Raw genomic sequence first — 17681 nt, 5'->3', positions numbered from 1 at the left:
GATTCTTTAGCTTTGCCCTCAATGAATGTCATTAACATATTCAGAGGCAGCTTTATCAAGAGAGAAGAACCAATTGCATGAATGATCCAATTAACTTGAATCTCTCTGGGAAACTAATCTGTACTGACCTGCTACAGAGATGCATGGATAAAAGTAAAGCTACACCCATGCTGACAACGTATTGTCCAAGTTACATTTATCCCCAAGCTAGTAAGCTGGTATTCTCTTTTCAGATACTAGTGTAAGGGAAGGATGCTGGAAGGAGGGACTGAGTCTTCCCAATAATAGGAATAGATGCTGTTTAATCTTTTTTCCCAACATTCCAAGAAGAAAAATGTTTTAACTGTTAGCTGAAATTCAATTAAAAGTCGTAAAATACAAAAATGCACTTGCAAAAGTATACATAATGAAGCACCTTTTGAAGCTGTTTTGATGCTTTACTGGCAGAGCAGCAGAGCAAAGGATGAGATAGAATATTCCTAGCAAGGGGACAGTCTCAACCGGGACAGGGAGGATCTGAAAAGGGCTCCTTAATCCCACCAGAAAGTGAACCAGATGGGCAGTCTTTGCTCTTCCTGTAATAAACAGAGCAGGAAGTAAAAAGAGACAGAGGGATTGGAGGTGAGACAACTGCATAGTGAATAAGAGACCAGACACACACCTACTCAGGCTGCTCCTTAAAGTGGACAATAACTGCTGGAGGATTCAACAAACACTTAATGAAAGAGTTTCTGTAAGAGACACCAGTTTTGCTCTTAAACTATATGACAGTTAGCTGCCATAAATCAGGAGGACTTGCAGGGATAAATGGACAACTAGCCAGTTCTTTTGCACAGAAATACTATGAGAACTATGCCCTGAGAAAGATACGCAGATACTGTTACAGTGGTAATCACAACACAGTAAAGCAGTAAAACACACTGGATGACACCTGCCTACATTATCCTCATTAGGCAATATCGATATGTCTTTCTCTTATTTGTCACCTGTTTTGTTTATTTAAACTTGGTGCAGAGACTGTTCTTTGCATGCAGCTTAGACTTATTATGTTCATATACTGGCCTAGGCAGGACTTCTTAGATATTGTTCTCACACAGCTAAAGAATAATGACAAAATCAAGCAAATATTGCAACTATCATATACTCCAAATAAAAATCCAGCCCTTTTGCTGTCCTTATGGTTTGTCAGAATTGCAATGTAAACATGAAGTCCAGAAGGCCTTTCCTTATTATAAGACAGTATTTTTTTCAGCAATGAAACCGATAAAAACCTGGCTTCGAAGAAGTCACAAAGCTGCATAGTACTCAAAATTAAAGAGGACCGAGTAGTTCATTCACACTACTCCTACTCACTGCACCCCAAAGGACACGTACTGAGAGCAACTCGGGTATTCCCAGACACAGAGATCATTCAACAGAAAGTCTTAAGAAGTGAATTTTCTTAATGAGGATTATGTGCCTTTAAACAGATGACCCAGGTCTTTGAAAGTCACAGGACAGGACCAAATTGGACATTATACTTATACATTACACTTTTCTAAACCAGAGGATGCAACAGATGTATTAAAGAGCATTTATTATCGCAGTGTTGTAAAGGCTCAGTTTTTCAGCTGGGCACAGTTTGCTTTTTGCAGCCATGATTTTTCATCTTCAGACGCTGTGCCTGCAATTGGTGCCCACAGAAATAACAAATTAATGCCTGTTTGCTTTGTAGGTACAAACAATCAGTCAGGACAGCTGGAGACCAACCCTATGGAATTATTTTTCTTATTTTAAGTATGGATTCCAAAAAATGCTTCTCAAAAGTAATCAAGGAGTTTGGGACAGGCCCATTCTCAGTTTTTCCATCTTTTCCAGCACTGTGATATCTCTGCTGGGTTTCCCTATTTTCTTTCATTTTTTCCTTCAAGCTCTTGCTTCTCTTTTTTATTTGCTTTCTGTTCAAGAAACTTTTTTCCCTTTTCAGTGGCTATCTCATTGAGCACCTGCTCAGAAGAAGTTAAAATACAGCTAGTTTTTCATCACAGAGGCACAATGCTCCCAAGAACAGACATGTTGTATTATTGTCTCTGTTAAATGTAACTGTGAATCTGAAAAATTTTACATGGGCTTATGTGTTTTGTTCCAATGTATCTTTGCAATGCTTCCCCTAGAAGTCTTTTATGTATCAAATTGATTTGTTGTGCTTCAAAGATATGATTACAAATCCCTGAAAACTAACCAGTGAATATCAGTAATTTGAATCTATGAAGCATATCAGTCAATACATTCACTCTGAAACCCCTGTGACATGCTCATAACAATGCTTCATTTTTATAAGCTTCCTTCCAGATCAATATTTATCGTATCATTCAAACATTTATTATCATACAACAGTAATGTTCAGGATCCAAAAAAAAGGAAACAGCATTAAATGCAGAGCACGCTTTTAACTGCCTGCAGATCTCAGTGAGTTTTCACTTGTTTGCTTTGCTTAGAGTTCAAACTGGAAGGCTGTGGTCCTTTCAACACAAGCCAACAGATGACCTTCCTGAAGCAAGGTAGCAAACTCTTTCCTGATAATTTCATTCATCACATTCAGGCTGGGCTTCTCCATGGTGCTGATGGGAAAGGAGAGGCTGCACAACTGCCCGTCTCTTCCCCACCACACCCGTATTATGTGTGCCTCTGCCGTGGCTCACTCCTGGCCATGATGACTGTTAAAGCTAGACACCCCTTCCCCTCTAACCCCAGTTATTCCCTCCTTCCCTGCATTCTCCTACATCTTAGGATCTCAAAGCCATTTTTAACCATTAAGCTACTCATCCTAATGACAGTCCTCCTCCGTAGCACAAAAATGAGGGGCCAGGGAGAGCAATAGGGAGCACAGCACACTATGAGGCACGTTTCAGTCTTTCCCCATCTCTCCTTACAGCCACTGCTGCAAGCTGCTACAACGCCGTGACCTCATCACTCCCACTCCCTGCCCACTGCAGAGCTCCAGCTCCAGTACAAGTGGGAAAGCTCCACCTTTGTGAGTGCTGCTCTAAATCCAGAGAGTCTTTTTTTTTCATGCCGTCTGTATGTGAAACTCGTGGCCTGGAAAATTTCAGTAGGAAAGACTAAACATTGGCAAAGTTGTGAGTATCTGAAAACAGGACCTAACAAGAGGAAGTGCCAGGCAATCTTAATAGGCTGTGCTACCAGCCTCGCCTATAATATATCTCTCTGTTTACTGAGTAAGTAGTGTATAATTATGATGAGTGATTCAGTCTGCTAACTAGCCAGAGCTGTCAGAACTTGGCTGTCTGCACAGCTGATGGAAAGAGGATCATAATAATTTCTAAATGTGACTGATAATGTGGTTTACATTTTTCACATTGTTAGCTCATGCACATTGGGATTTCTGACTGGTAGGGAATAGATAACGTTTCTATTACTTTTGCCTGGTTTTATCTCAGTTCTTAACAGTGGGTTTGCTTTGGACCAGTGGTATTAGCATCATTCTGGCATTCTTTACATGTCTGGCACTTTTCTGGTTTTATTCCTGGACAGTACACCAAGGAAATATATTCTGGCATGTGGTCTTTACCTTTTCCCGAGCCAAGATAACCCATCAATGTATGTCTAAATAGAGGCACTTGCAATATTCATATCTGTTACTGCTAAAGAACCAAAGTAGATGCCAATGTTCAGAGAGTTTACAGTTAGAGAGGCAGTGGAAATAGTCCCTTTTATTTGGCTTCTGATGTGCACACAACTACAAACATCTTCAAACTCTTCAATTGCTCATGGAGTCCATAGACCCCCGTTTTAATAGCCTTCTGTGAGGAAAGATTAAGTTCTGCAACAGAATTCCCCTATTTTAAGGCAGCTTCCTGGTCTTCAGGAGAGTTAGAGGAGTTTCAAAGCTGCTTTAGCTCAGCTTTGAAACTCAGAGAAGAGGGACTAGATTTAGCTCAGGAAGCCTGTGTTCATTGCTTCTAGCAATCTGAAGATAGCAGGAGCTTGGAGAAGAGGCACCATACAGCTGACATAGGTGTTCTTCCCTTGCTCTGCCCAAGACATATTTTGAAGAGACTGGTCTTTCCAAGACCCTTTTTCTAATGAAAAACTTGGAAGCAGCCCCAGTTCTTTATTAAAATAAACTCCAAGGCAAGGATTTTCTTGATTTGTGGCATTAAATATGATATTCCTTAAGGATGACTCCTGGAAAGCAATGCATTATTTTTATACACAGACCTGGCAGAGCACAGAAATACAGGTGCACCAGACTGAAACAGTCCTCAGGGATCCAGTTTCAACCTATGCCATATAATGTGCTCCCCTTCAAAACCATGCCTAGCTTGATCTTAACTTTTCTCTCTTTCCTCTGTCTGTAATCAGCAAATTGTTTCAGGATCTGGTTGCTGAGTTGGTCAGATGTTGTCTTCTCATCCCAAAATAAGTGTGTTCCCATATGGATTATATCAAGAAGGTCTTTCACCTTGAAAAGATATTTTCCCTCCTCACACTGAGCCCATAAATGCATCTACATGGCAGTCATCATCATTCTTTGTGTCACTAAGCTAAACAATCCGAGTTTTTTGGTCTCTTACAAAGTAGGTCCTGCTTTTCCCATCCTCACTGTTTGCCCTTCTCTGTGCCTATTGCAGTCAGAAATCATCTCTCTTTATGATGACCATACAATGTACTCAGGCAAGGTACAAAAGCTTTGCACAGTTCTGATTATGCTTCCCTCTCACTTCTGGAAAAACCTGCCCTTGTATCTTGAGAATGGATTTCGCCACCTTACTGCCCCATTATGGTAATATTCTCCAATCGTTTTTTCTCCCCGTAGTCATTTCCAAAATATGAGCTCCTAATGTGTAGCAGAACTATTATTCCCTCATACAAAACCTTGATTTCCAACTCTTGAATGTAATTCTCAGGTCAGCCCAGCTTCTGTGTGCCAGTCCACTCCTCTCCATTAACAATGCCTCCCATCACTTTGTCATCAGTAAGTTGCATTTGATAACAGTTAATTTCCTAATAGTCCTGCCAAATTCATTAATGAAAACAGTGAATAGAATCAGTGCCAGACCTTATCCCTGCAGAATTCCGGTAATGCCCTTTCTTCAGCCTTATGTTCCCCCTTTAACCCTCTCTGTTCCCATCTCCCTGGAAGTCAGGTTCTTACTTAAGTTTTTTTCTGTGAATCCCCATCATGTCCACTTATACATAGTTCCCACAAGCTGTTGCAACTGATACCTTCCCTGATTCCAGATAGACAAGATCTACAACAGAATTTTACCAGAGAAAGTCATTGGTTAGTCTGTTATGAGTTACTTTTTGATAAAATCAAGGTGTATTGTAATACCATTTTTCTTTAACATCTTCCTTTTGGATTCCTTCAAAATCTGTTTTAAAATTATGATCCAGTATTCAGATTAGATGAATCCAGGTCATTTTCCATTCTCTCTCTCTCAATATCAGCACTACAAGTCCTGCTGGTCATCACCTGGTGCGATCTTGCTTTTGCCAGGTCTGTTTTGGTTACTTATACCCAGACAGGAGTGGGATGGAGAATACCTGTCCCCTCTACCTCTCCCTTCCCAAGTACCAGTCTTTGGCAAGTGTATGGCTTCATTCAGAAATGCAATTTTGGTTTTGTTGTATTAGCTTGGTGAGGTTTATTTATTTCTACTTTTCTGCTGTACAGCCAGACTTTCTTCATAGACAACACTAGCTGCTCTGACCGTGACCACTTTATGCATGCATCCTCCCAAGTCCAGAAGTACAAGCAGTATATGTTTCACTATTAGGAAACTCCTCTGCCAACAGTCTCATTTCTGATCCTGAAAGGTCTGATGGTATCACTCAGAATATTTCAGATAAAATCAGGATTGAGAGTTGTGAAAAGAAGAATGTATACAATGGTATATACAATTTGTTTGAAATGTTCAGTCTGTATGAACTTGTGTAAGCAATCAAAAATGCCAGAAGCAGTTGCTACAGATGAAAGACTGACAGGTTTCCTGCACCTGGACTAGTTGTAGGAAGAGGCCAAGTGAGCTGGGTGTATCTCAGTGTTGGAGGTGGCAAAGCAGCCATGGGGCCAGGTTGCACTTAAGTGTGGGGCAGCCACTGTTCCAAGAGCCAAGAGGCAACAGTCACTAGCTCCTCTCCTCACTCTCTCAACACACACAAATGCAGTAATACCCTTAGATAAATATCATTAGAGGTTCTCCATAGACCTCTATCACTGCTTCACCTCTTTATCTTGCCAATTTCCTTGGCAGAAGAGGCAAGATCCTCTGCTCCGACCTAAAGTGGCAAATTCAATTTTTCATCTGCTGTTGGGAAGATTTCAGCTATGCAGTCATCCTGCTTCCAATTTGTCATAAAATGCAGTATATCAAGGAGCATTCTGATAATTGATATGCATATACATATGGGTAAAGAAATATAACATTCATTTTTCATGCATAATTACACACAGAGAGATACATATATATATATGTGTGGTATTTCAGCTAGTAAAATGGATTGCTGGAAATTTACTTTAATACACTGTATTTAAGCCTCTCTTAAGACCTGTATCCTAACTCTGTTTCAAACCATTTCAAAATATTTTTTTGGATTGTTTTTTAAGGAGGAAAAATATACTAGTAAACACTAATTGGCGATGCCTGTCTTATCAGGAATAGTCCGATTGGAGAATAATTCTTCTCCAAGAAGTTTTTTATTGTCAGGCTAGTAAAAATGAGTTAAATGTAATTTTGACTCATCCATAATAATCTGTTTATAGCTATAATGGCTATTTCTGTTTTCTACAGAAACGATCACTTGCTAGATAGAATGGTACCGTAATCTTAATTTATCACATACATTTTTTTGCTAGCAGCCAGCTGAATGCAATAAATATCCCAGTCTGAACAAAGGTGCAAATAATCAATACATCTGTTCCATTTACACCAATAATGGCACATAGTAAGATTTATAGGCCTCAGTATAAAGGAGGTGCACTTCTCAGTTGATTATCCTTCAATAGCTGACATGCATTTGAGTTTCATTTGTCTGTAAATATGACAAGAGACGAACTATTCATGGAAAATGATTGAATGTACTACCAACACCCTCCCATAGAGAGTTTTTCCCTCCTGTTTTTTTTTTTAATGAAACTGTTTTGGGAAAAAAATACCTTGCTTCCCTTCCATGGGAAGAAATTTCTATTAGCTGGCTGCCTACATTCCCACCCCACACCAAAGACAGGCCTCGTTTTAACTCAAACCCAGATGTATTGCTTGCTACAGAAAAGAACCATAGCTCATGATGGCAAAATTTGCCTCAGCTGTCTAAGATTGCGCAGAACATTAAGGACTTTATTATCTAAATGCTGATTTGATTATCAATACTTTAATCGAAGAAAAAGAAATACTGTCACTTCTTGGAAGCTGAGTAGGCTGGATGGAGAAAATTTATGATGAAGAGAGCCCCAAGTGCAGGCACCTGCTGAAAGGGAAGAGAATTAAGTCTTTGTTAATGAAAAAAAATTTTATATACTCTCTTTTGACATCAGGTGCTACATTAAACTCATATCATAGTCTCTAAAAATTAGGTCAGTAAGAGTCCAAGGCACACATTGTAGGAATGAAGAACTTGTTTTCCATCTTTGCATGTACTGTTCGTTTAACTTGTCAGGTCCAGGAACATTTTCCTTTTGCTGCAGAAAGGTAAAGTGCAGTAAGATGGGCAGCCATTCTAGGATGACAGGCTGACAAGAAGCTACTGAGCATTACGTGTTACATATGCTTTTATTTTACTAGCAGCTGACAAACTGCAGTAAATAACTTCTGGGACAAGGGCAAAGATGACCAATAGATCCATTCTGTTTAAATCAATAAAATCATTTCTTATACATCAGGAATGACATGATGCACATTGATGAGGTACTCATGGTGCTCCTTGCTTCTAAAGGTAACCCTTCTACTCAGCATTTTCTAAGGCAAGTCCCTCTTTACAGTTTCTCCACACTTTTAAACCCCAAATTAAGACACTCATTATCGTTAGTTAGCTTTGGAAATTTCGGCCCAAGTCTCTCCACCGATCCCTGGTACAGAAAGATAAAACTACATTATGCTCTGTAGTGGTAGTAGTGACAGAGCGGGAGAACAGGAGACAGTGCTTTGGGCGAAGCATGATGCCCTGCCTCAATGGCAGAGGTGAGTGGTCTGAGGTCTGACTGCCAGCCCTTCACGGGATGAGAAAAAGACAGAGGAAAGAAATTGAGTATTTTGTATTCTCTTTCCATAGTTTTATTATCACAAGTCTGCAAATAACACTTCTAGGTCTCTTTCTGCTGCTCCCCACCTAGCACACACAGCTCACAAGGTGGATAGGAGGGAAATAAATGAACAGCACAGCCTGCAGGCAGATGGTTAAGTAGGCAGATATTCTCCAGCAACAAGTGCAGCCTATTCATATCTGTGCTTTCATCAGCAAATCCCCACCAGGTGACATGATGTGCTTCATTATGGGTTGGGCAACTCATGAGCCTGCAGTAACCAGAATGTATCATCTAACAGTCCATTGACTAGGAGGCATGTGCCCAAATTTTCATCTCATCCAAGCTGTGGTGCATCTAGTTGTGCACAGTAACAGAACTATAAAGATGTCTTACTATAACCCTAAGAAGATAGGAGCCAAAGTCCAGGAAAAAGGGGGGACTGATGGTCCAGTCTTCCTCTGCTTCCTTTATACCTGACAGAGAAAAAGAGACTTATTCAGGTCATATTTCATCCAAGTTCATTAGCTCACTATATTCACACTGTTACCAGTGATAGTCTCCCATTGCTCAAAAAAGCTGAAATAACTATGTACAGTGGCATATATGCAGAACTGTGTTAAAGAAAACTAATTTAGATGGCACTCAAACATTAAGAAATGTCAGATTTCCTCTTACCCACAATTTTTCCTTCTGAATAAAAAGGTCCTATTGAAAGAGTGTATCATCTAAAAATGAGCATGAGGTTAAAGCTGCATGGACAACTGGATAATAAGTATTCACTTAAATTTGAAAACCTTTGATCTTGCAACTTTAAACTGTTCTTTTAAAATGGACATTTTTGTTTGATTTTTGTGATGGTTACTATGGTTCCTTTATACATTTCCTGTCATGTATTGTCAGTGGGGGTTTGAGTCTTTGCCTCCAGCACAGGCTGATCATATTTGCATTATGGGAGCTAATTAACTGCTAGGAGGAAAGTGCTGCTTTTCCAAAAGTGGGATGGACAGGTCCAGGTGCCCTGTCGAAGTACGAGGCCAAGTCAGGGGTTGAAGTGAAAAGTCCACCTCAGCCAAGCTCTTTCTCTCCTCCCTTGGTAGGTGCATTGTCATGAGAGGGTGGCAGAAACAGTCAAGGGGATTTGAACATGGGGGTCTCGTGAGATGACAGAAGCATCTTCTGCTCTTCACTCCTCCAGAAACAAATGGTTACTGTCCTGTCAGGACAGCGTGCATAAAAACTTCTTTGGAGGATTGAGAGGGAACCCCTTTATCCCTGATGAATCTGAGCCCTACCACCAGGGTCCATTCTGAGCAAGCATGCACACACACATGCACACATATGCTCAGAGCATGAGACTTCACAGAAAACTTGTATTTTAAAAGCCCCAATCTAGAACTCTCTCACTCTTTTTTTTTTTTAAAAAAATCTCTATCTATCTTAAGAAGACCTGCTACTTTGTGTACCAAAAGAAAATAAGAATACTTGCATGACATGTTTGAAAAATGTTTCACCTGTAGGTATAAAATTAAATAGAGCTGGTTCATCACTTTCCTTGTTCTTTACAACAGCAAACAATACTGGCCTCAGAGTATTACAATGAAAGAAAGTAATCCTGTGAGGTGAGGAAGCCAGAGACAGTTATTTCAGTCCTCAGTCTCTATCTGCCATGCTTTTGCCAGAGAGAGATTAGTCTGCCTCTGATTGCAGCTTTAGAAAGCTTGGCATGCCTTTTGGATTATCCAGCTTCCACTACAGATGTAACAGGCACCAGTCAGGCAGCAGCAAATTATCTTCTGTGAAGTTATGCTGCAGTTCAGTTACAGGTCTAGCTTGCACTGCCAGAGCACTTAGACCTCCTCAGACAAGACCAGGGCCTGAGCCTAACGTGATCTGTGCTGCCTGTGGGGTTGTAAACCAAATTTCTCCAGGAAGACACATCTGATGATTGCTATCTGCAGGGTCACATGCTGGCGAGCCTGATTAATATGAATGTAGTGGGACAGAGGAAGAGCCTCCCAACCTTTGAATATATTTATTCCCAAGTGAAGCAGCATGTCTGACAAGAGCTCCCAGAAATGTAAAGGTTTATTGCCTCATAATGGAATAAGAGGATTAATTTAGAATAGGTCTGTAGCCACTTGTAAAATATTTCATTTTAATAATTTATACTAATGGAATAAATGATCTAGGGAGGGTCACATGGGTTGCTTCTGGGCAGTTGTTGACAAGGCGAGTGTGGCTGGAGAGACCTGGGCTGGACTCTTATTTGATTGTCCCTGGTGGACTTGTAGGATGTTAAAAAGAGAGAGCAAGAACAAGCAGCAGACAAAGCCTTTAATTCATCTACTTCTCATGTCACTGCAGAGCGCTCATGAGATGGCAGAGCTGATCAGCTCAACAGCTTCCTAAAACATGCACAAGGAGAAAAAAACTTAAGCTTTTATCTCTGTAATAGGTAATGAGTTCTCATTTCCCTTTCTAACATTAAAAAAAAAATAAAAAATAGCCATCTTGTGTGAGCACAGAAACCTCAGTAACAGCAATGATCTCAGCTCCAAGAAGCATGCAGAGATTTAGGGGTCACAGACACTGTTGTGGGTCTGAGTCTTAGAGATGTGACTGAAACAAATGCTAGATGTGATACGCAGGAATTATGCAGTCTGTACAGAAAGAGGGTTGTATCTCATTCCGCACATGTGCTGTAAGTCTGTTATCTCCCTTTATCCATCTGAACTGTGTTTGTGATGGATATTTCTGATGCATAGTCCTGTCCAAAATCTGAGAAAGGACTTTGGGAGCTCAGCATTGCACAGGGACTCTTAACCAAGAGATTTGCAGAAATTCTTCAGTTCTGTTTCATCTGTGTCTTGCTTTATAAATCCATCTGCACTCTGACAGTATCACGCAGAGACCAATGTCTCAGCAAGATATTTCCTTCAATCCTTCTATATGACCACTAAGTCCATGTAAGAAAAGGCATCACACAAATATTTTTCAACTGTTTCTGTCAGCATCAATAAATCAGAATCAACAGAACTTGTCCTCACTTCTGTCCTTATTGAAAAAAATGTACACAGAAATTCCTGATTGTTCCATTCTTTTTCATCTGACAGTGTAGAAAATCATGGGACTTTGTCTTAGTTCTGCCTCATTTTTAAACATTAAAACTTGACCTCTGCTTACTGCCTAGTTCCCCAGCTTTGCTTTCATTATGCTGCAAACATTTTTCTTTCATAACAATTTACATATGTAATTACTACAAGTACTTCAGGAATTGTTTGCTAAAGGCTTTATGTAAATACTAATTATCAGTAATTAAAAATCCACAGCTATTAGGAAGATACTGATAGGGAGAAAATACTGCTTAGGAAGCAGCTAACATTTGTCTAGGCAATATTAAACATCAAATAACTTTCTATCTATGTAATTATATAATGTGACTCATCATCTGCTGCATAAATGAAAGTGCAAATGGGAGAAAGGTGTCCCCCACACACATGCACATACACCCCAGCCTGCTTACAAACTGTTCATCTACAATATTGTAAACTCGTTTCATGTTGGGAGCAAAGACTATTTAGAGGTCTCAGTTACAGTTGCAGAAATGTAACAGCTGCATGGAATGTTTTCTATGACATGCTAAAATCAGGTGCTTCCAGGCTGATGATATGCAAACTTAACTCTCCAGATTGTAAAATGCACTGGGATTCTTTCTTGCAGCAAGTAAGTGAAAAAATATCCTTTGTAAAGAGTAGAAATAAAATGCAGGAACAAATTACATCTGCTTCATATTTTTACAAGATCTCGTTTCACCCTCCTTGATGTATTTTTTAATTTCTAATGAATTTGTTTCCTTATTAACTGTGGCCAAGCATCCATGTACTTGAAGTGGAATTCTGACCCATCTACAGATGTCAAAGGGCATTTTGCCACTGTTGTAAGTGGAATTATATTTTCATTTTAGTGATTTATTACAGATTTCAGCAGGCTTTGAAGCAGCCTTAGTCCATCTAAAATTAATCAACTTTCTGAGCCTGGTGGGAAAAGTAAACAGGTAATCTATGTGCATTATACAGCAATCCCAAAGTTTGCTCTCTGCTGTATCTGCTTCTAATGGTAGGGGAGAAAACCCATTAAGCAAGCAGACAGGCAAAGGGGGCAGCAATTTTACAAGGGGCACAAAATAGATTTCTGCTCTCAGAGCACAGGCTCCATCTCACTCAAACCTGTCACTGTAACGGGGCGGCATAAATTCGCCTGGAGCACAAAGCTGCTGCTGATGCTCACCTCTGACAAGAAAACTTCTCTTCCCATAATAACGCTCAGCCTTGGTGTGCTCGGCGCCTGCAGCCACATTGTCAAAAGTAGCAAAAAGCCACCAGTTGCACGAAGGCAGCCGGGCTGAACTGCCTCCAGAATTCATTTTCGAGTATGTTTTTATTCACTTCGATGGAGTTTATTTTTCCCTTTCTGGCTCTGCCATTTTAGGCTCGGATTCAATACAGGGAAACACTTCAATTATCTCTGGATCAGGTCCTCAGATTGTATTGTGGCTGAGGCTTTGAAAATTGCTGTTATCAAAACTATTAGCTGACTTGCCTGTGCTATTTTGAGCTGGACTCAAAAGAGCTTGATGGGACATTGAGTCACTCACAAACCACGAGTCAGGCAAGAATAACAGGAGTTTCACTGTCAGGTTTTGACTTTTAGCTTTCAAAAGGGTTTCTCAGCAAACAGCCATCCTGTTCCCTCTTGGTGAGCTGCCAGACCCAAACTCCCCTGAGCCTAAGGCCAAGGTGTGGCAGAAAACGGCAGTTGTCTGTGCCGTCTGACCTTGCCTTGGCTTGGTTTTCTCCTGGCAACAGGACAACACCAGCCTGGTGCTGGGAGCTTTTCCCTCCTGGGATGTGAGGCTCACACCAGCTCGTGGGTGTTGTGGCACACAAACCCAGCATAATGGGGCAGCTCCAGCAAACCCATTACTGGTCTATCTGCCACCAACAGGTGATGAGAGCCAAAAAAAAAAAAAAGTCCAACCCCTATGGCTCTGCATTTGCTTCTGCATATTCCTTGCCTTGGGCCCAACCTGCCTTTGCTACACACCAAGCATGGAAACTCCCTGACATCTGGAAAAGCTTAGCTGTCATGCAGCTCCCTAAAACACAGTTTTCTAGCCTGTAAGTAGTACTGGCTTCCTCAAGTCTGCCAGTTACTAATGCTTTGGATCAGTATTTTGTTAATTTACAGCATTTCCTCAGTCTTAACTCGGCATTTTCATTCTTCCCCCTCCTGCTTTCACTTCTCTTTTGCTTCAACAAAGCATGAAATCATTGTTTGTCAGAAGATAATCCGCTCGCTGCTGTATCTGGTTGTAACTAATGAAATTTTCTTCAGTCTTCTAGATTGCTGGGGAGACATGTAACTGTACTCTAAATAATTTGAGATCAGTCAACCCCACTGCTGTGCTTGCAGGTTACAAGTAGGTACATGTCAATGAGACACTCTTGGTCTTATTTTGTTTGGCTTCATTTACCAAAAAGGGTAAGTGCAGTTGTCCCAGAGAGAGAGAGAGAAATCCCCTCCCTCTCACCAGTCCCTCTTCTCCCCCAGCCCAGTCTGGTGTGTTATGGATGCTGCGCTGGACAAAACACAGTGGCAAACAAGGCACAGTTTAAGCATTTAGTCACCTACCCACTTCACATTCATCATCTAGACCTCCTCACAAAATGGACATGGAGATTCAGACATCGAAGAAGAGGACACAAAAGGCAGCATACTGCAGGGGGTAGAGGGCATTCATCTGTGGGGACCAGAAAGAAAAGTTTGGGGCAGGAATGGAAAGGAAAGACCCTTCAGAGGGATCTTTGTTCGGGTCTGGATGGAAGGTCTGCATCCATGCACACCACTCAACCTCAACTCTCCCTGCAGAAAGGTCCCTCTCTTCCCAAACATGACCAGGTCTTCTTAGTTGAGAAGAAGTCCCATGCTCCTCTTCATCTCTTAACTCACAGGCTAAAAACTCAGCTAAAACACAGGATAGAGGAGTTCAATGCTCTCTCCTGCCTGAGGGTATCACAACCTGTGGTGTCCAGTTACAGGTGGGCCACAAGGATGAGGGGAATTTGAAGAAGGGAGGAAGAGCACTTTTTTATCACCCCTACAGAAGCAATTTGACTTTTCATGGAACATAAAAACATTCTTTACATATGTAAACAACATATAACTGTGTGTATTAGCTGTTAGCAACAGCATCAAGGATGAGAAGATCTGGCACCCTGCTTCAGTGAATACAACACCATGGAGTGTTTTGAGTGACTTAAGGGGAAAAAAAAACCCACCGTGTTTCCAAGAACAAGAGTGAGATGAAAGTGCTTGTCATCCTCTGGTGAGTGGTGTGTCATTGTAATGGCTTCTGAAAAAAATCACCACTGAGCTATGCATGACAGTGTATCACTCAGGACTGCAGAAGGGTGGAGTACACAGAAAGAAAGGAAAAAAAAGCAAGCTATCAAAGTTTTATAGTGGCATACTTCACACACACCACACGAACTGTAACTACGTTTGGTGAAATGCTATCACCAAAGCATTCCTCAGTAAGTCGTCAAGTCCAAAGGGGACCGGAGGCTTGTCAGCAGGCCAGATACCAGCATGCCCAAGGTGAGGGTCGTTCCTCCAGGACCAAATGTGGGGCCCACCTGCTCTTGGTGGGGAAGGACATGGACCCAGACTCCAGGTACTCTTCCCTCACACACACTTTCCTTCCCTTCACCTGATCCCTTCAGGTCATTCAGACATATTCATAGCCCTCACTTCTATTTTCTTTTGCTTTGCTCTAGTGTGGAAAGAAAACAGATTTCAAAACCTCAAGAACTGATGGTTGTCCTCTGAATAGTTTCAGATGGGATGCCAAAACACATCACTTACAACAGTGGGAAGATCAAAAAAGCACCCCAAACTGTGGAATATTTATTCCAGGGCTGTCATTCAGCTCTCTAAAGATTGCTAAAACTAAGCTGGAAGCACGACAAAAACAGATTTTGAGACGAGATTGTCCTTATTTCCAGCTTCTTGCTGGCCTGTAAAAACATGAGCTCAGCCTTTCCTGTGGCTTCAGATCATCTGTGTCCGGGCCTGCCGGAGACTGGCAAATCCCAATCAGCAAGGGGACAGAATTAGTGAAATTAAAACTGGTTTGAGTGTGATTTTATATTCAACTCAGGACCAGCTTCCTTTGTTTTGTTGTGAAGTGGGGTGTGTGTGTGTGTGTGTTTGTATACACTCATATGTGTTTACCTTGTGGTGGTTTCACTGGTGGTGGAAATTGCAAATGTGCTTGCTCATTCCTCATGGTTTCACTGTACAAGACAAATACAATTGATTTAGAAGGAAAGAGCCTTGCCAAGGACAGTAATAATGGCTTTGTGCTAAGTAAATTTAATGCAATATGCTTTGGCCAACAGCTGCAGCTTTGGAAAGAAGCAATTCACCTACTCCCAGAAATAACCATGAGAAGCTAAGTAACTGGCTGAGAAGCAAGTTTATGCACATGAAGATTTGAAGGCCTGCAGTGCTAGCTAATAGAATCAAACAGCTATCAAAAATCATGGCCAGCTGAGCTGGTGAGTCCCAGGAGGGAGGAGGGGAAAGGGAGAGAGATAAAATTCCTAACGGTAGGATTTCTGTGTAGATTGAATATATACTCTTTTATTCTGGGAAAGACAAAATGGAATAAAAGTGTCAGAGATGGCCAGTTTTAGATATTAACATATTTAAAGAAATAATCATTATGATATTAGTCCAGAAAGTATTATTTCATCTAGCAGAGGCTAATACATTTCATAGGTTCTAGGGCCAGAAAAGGCTATTAGGATCACCTAGATTAAGTTTAATATAATTCAGATTCAGTAATAGATGCAGAGACCTGTTCTACCAGGCAGATAGCAAAGTGTAAGGTCATTCCCAAAGTCCTTAAGAGAAAGGAGAGAGAGACAGAGACAGATTTGCCAACTAATTCTCCAACAGAAGCAGGCAGAGTTTGTCTGGAGACAGGATGTTGTTTTATGACCAGGTCCAACAGCTTCCCTGAAGCAGCGAGGTCTGCTCTGCAGGACCGTCCGGACCCCGGTGTGGTGAGGATCAGAGAGGTCACCTTCCCTCGTATGCAACAGCTGTGCTTTGCTACAGATGCACCTCATCACACCTCAGCTCTCCTCTTGCAGCGTACAGGAGTCTCCTCTCCTCCCCCACCCAGCTCTGGGCTGTTTTCTGACAAGTTCCTGCCAAGCAGAGCCTGAGCTGCCCTGGGCCAACTGCTATCGTTGTCCCATGCAGACCATGCGATTCCTTCTCCCCATTGACCTCTCCAACAGGCCAGCTGCGGGGGACTGGAGAGCAGCTGGGCTGGCTCTTCTCACAGCTCTTTCAAGCAGCCGCATGATAACCAAGTGCGATAGCGCTGGTGGGTGGTCTGGCTGCAACCTGCGGCTCCTCGCAGGGAGCACTGAGCAAGTTAAGTGCTTCAAAAGGCAGTTGTGTAGGAAGCTGCCTCAGACGCTACCCGCTGCAGAGATGGGTAGATAGGATGCAAGGTCTTCCCTCCCCTGGGCTCCAGCACCTCCCCTGGAACTGCAGAGACCCACTGGGTATTTTTATTTCCACACCAAACTTATGTTGTTCAGCTCAGGCTTAAACAGAGTGCGAAGGTCTTTCAAATTTACTTTTTGGGTTGGCTGGTTGTTTTCTAAACCTGTCCCTGTTTTGAAGGAAAAGAAAAAGGCTTTTCAAAAAAGTAGCAGCTGGGAAATTTGCCCTGGTTTTTAAGTGGAAAAAAGTAAATATACAAACAAAAAGAATCACTTTTATTTTCACCACAAAAGATGTTTTGCTGTCGTCCCCCCTCCCCCCCCATCAAATCACTGCATTTACTATAAAGCCTCCTCTTTTTCCAAGAGTGACAAAGGGTTTCTTTGAAAAGCTTTTGTTCAGTGCTGGAATGCCCCGGCCTGCAAAACCTGGGCCTGGCACTGAGCTGCAGGTACTGCTGGTCTCCTCTAAGCTTTTCCTCCTTTTGCCTTGGGGCAACACAGAAAGAGCAAAGAGACAGTGAGGCCACTTCTGAGCCTTATGTGTTTGTGTCTCACTCCTGCAAGAAATCTCAGGTGACTTTGTTCTCCAGCTTCATTTGTATGCTTGGAGCCAATCCTGCCATGGATCTAAAAACCAATCATTCCTATTGATTTCATTGTGAATTTGTCATGTGGAACAACAGTCAGAAGAAAAGGTTGCCTTGTGGCTATAAGCAGAAAAAAACAAAACTGAACCACCCCCCACCAAAAAACCAACAGTAAATAAGGAACCCAGAACTCTCCTTTGCATTAGATAGGCGTCCTGGCATGTTAAAATCATCCTTGAGCACCTCCTACTGAAAATTAAA

This window comes from Strix aluco, chromosome 4 (genome assembly GCF_031877795.1).
Source record: "Strix aluco isolate bStrAlu1 chromosome 4, bStrAlu1.hap1, whole genome shotgun sequence".
NCBI classification, from domain to species: Eukaryota; Metazoa; Chordata; class Aves; order Strigiformes; family Strigidae; genus Strix; species Strix aluco.
Note: the sequence above shows the minus strand (reverse complement) of the source record.